The sequence below is a fragment of the Penaeus monodon genome, chromosome 5 (assembly GCF_015228065.2).
Source record: "Penaeus monodon isolate SGIC_2016 chromosome 5, NSTDA_Pmon_1, whole genome shotgun sequence".
Lineage (NCBI taxonomy): Eukaryota > Metazoa > Arthropoda > Malacostraca > Decapoda > Penaeidae > Penaeus > Penaeus monodon.
In genome coordinates, this window is record NC_051390.1 from 50,206,273 (window position 1) to 50,208,772 (window position 2,500).

At 44.7% G+C, this 2,500-nt stretch overlaps 1 protein-coding gene across 1 annotated transcript in view; it reads left to right on the forward strand.

Annotated features, from left to right (window-relative positions):
* Nucleotides 1-2,500, forward strand: part of LOC119573253 (homeobox protein Hox-A4-like) — a 28,893-nt gene that overhangs the window by 24,261 nt on the left and 2,132 nt on the right. The gene's annotated exons all lie outside the window — the stretch shown is intronic.

A 2,500-nucleotide genomic window follows, 5' to 3' on the forward strand; every position in this document is an offset into this window, starting at 1 on the left:
ATAACAAAAAATATACGGATGTATATAAATGCGTATTTCATTCATGCACTCCAATACGTACATACACACGCGTATACAAACAACCGTAGACACACAAAACCCCTACACAGACAAGAGTTCACGGGTGTAGGTCCTAACCAAGACAGATGCGCGACCCCCCGCTCGACGCCAACCATCCGAGGCAGGTGGCCAATGGCGGAAAAACAGGGCATTAGTCAAAAAGACAATTTTGTGTGTGGCCCACGCAACTCCGTGGGCTGGAGAGGAGGTTGATGGTAGGACTAGGAGGTTGACAGGTAGATAGGTCGTGCGTAAGGTAAGGGAATCCGATTTTTTTTCTTGTGAAATGGCTGTGAGACTAGCGAGTTTAATTTCTTTCAGTTTGTATTTATTTGTGAGACTTCTTTGTTGATATTTTTGTTGTATTGACTTCGTCCATCGTTTCAGTTACTACACATTACCTTGATAAAGTAAATTTTAAAATAGTGACTAAACGATAATTTCTGAAAGCCCTCCAAACTGAAAACATCTAAAAAAAACATAAATTCGATCACAAGACGTTATTAGTGAGGTGTTGAAACCCGCACGTGCGCCCTGCTCCTCTTCCCTCCCAAGGACCGGAAACAAGCGCAGCCCGCCAAGCGCATCGGCCGCTGTAATAAATAACCGCGGAAAATGAATCGCCATCAAAACTCCCCCGTTAAACCACTTTGCTCCAGCGGCGTAAATGGGCGTTTTAGTTTCAGCTGCCAAATAAAAGGGGAGAGAAATAAGATAAAATTAAAAAAAAAGAAAGTCGCCACTGTGGCCTTTTACAAATTGCCGGAGTCAGCGATTGAAATTATTGCCATTATCGAACGACCCTTGTCCGCCCATTTCATTAACCTCTCGTCTGTATCGGAGCAGCTGCGGTCATGATTTTCGGGAAGACATAGCGGCTACAGACCTATTATCTTTTACTGATTCGAATGCACATAAATGTTCAAGCCTCATTAATGAACATATGTTGCAAAGAATTAGCCTGAATCGGCGGCTAAAATGCGGAAGAAACGCAGCCCAGAATCATCGCACATAAAGATGTCACGAGGAATTCGTCCCGCGGCATCTGGCCTATGTCACTGCCCCCCCGTCTGTGACCCCCGGCTACGTGTTTATTGATATAATTACAATATTTAACGTGAATGGGTCCCCCCAATGACACTAATAACATTATTTTAAGTGTGCTAACAGCAGCTTAGCGTCGGCCAAATGTTTGCGTGGAAGACATGGGCGTGGCCACGTAATGAAACGACTTGTAGAATCTGAAATTAGTTTTTTGGAATGAAGGGAACTCAAGGCAGTTAGCTTCATGCCATATGAGGAGGGCTGCTACTGTCATTTTTATCTTTGAGTGTGAATTTTTTATTTATTTTAAAGGTCAGATATATTTTGTACGCTTAAGCAATCCTCCTTTATTTCACTTGAGTTCTCTTCTTCGTATCTTATCGTCTGTTCCTCCATCTCCATCCCTTTCTGTCACTCTCCCTCCGTACATCCCCACCCCTTCCCCTCCTCTTTCACCCATACGCCCCTCCTCTCTGCCCATACCTGGTGACCATAATGACTATTAATTACAGGTATGGCGAGCGGTTCACGTGTTCTCGGTTACACGTGGTCCGGCCATTCACGTAGAGCCGCACGTGCTACTTCTCATGGGATGAGAGGCACGTGTATAGGGGGTGGGGGGTGGGATGGGGATGGATAAGAGGTGAGCTCAAAATGGGGAATGGGGAGAGGGATGAGGAGGTGTGGGGGGGGGAGGTAGGGGAGTGCTCAGAATAGGAGAAAGGGAGGGACGGGAGGAGGGGGTCAGGATAAGGGGAGGGATCAGGGTGAGGGGAATGGAGGAGGAGGAGGAATAGGATGATTTTCATGGTGCATTATAATCCCAATTCAGGCAAATGGATTCACTGACTGAAGCGATTCTTACAGGATTTCGCAATTTCGATACAGAAAGGTTGATTTACGTAGATAAATATTTTGGGGGAAATGAAAGATGTATAAGGTAGAGGTGTCCATATTTGTTTGGATGTGTAACGTATAAATATGTGTGTGTGTGTGTATGTGTGTGTGTATGTGTGTGTGTGTGTGTGTGTGTTTGCATGTAGTTTCTCGGGGCATACAGGTAGATTAAAACAGTCCTGCAGACATTACCAGAAATAGATGAAATAGATTTACATGGAAAAGCTGTGAGACGACTTGGAAACAGCAATGAAACGACAGCATTTTCCTGTGATTTACGAAAATCAACAGGTGGAAATATTCAGATTTTAAAATGGAGGATCTCTGGGCTTACCGAAAGGCGCAAAGCTTCGTGATGGCGTATCTGAAAAATGAAACACAAAATGATGCTCAGCGCTCGCGGAAAGTGTCAAAGTGTTGCCGTTTTGCCGAGGATGTCCAGCATAAAAAAAACCGACGCTGATTTACACCCAACTGCAAATATTTTCTGGAGTCGGGC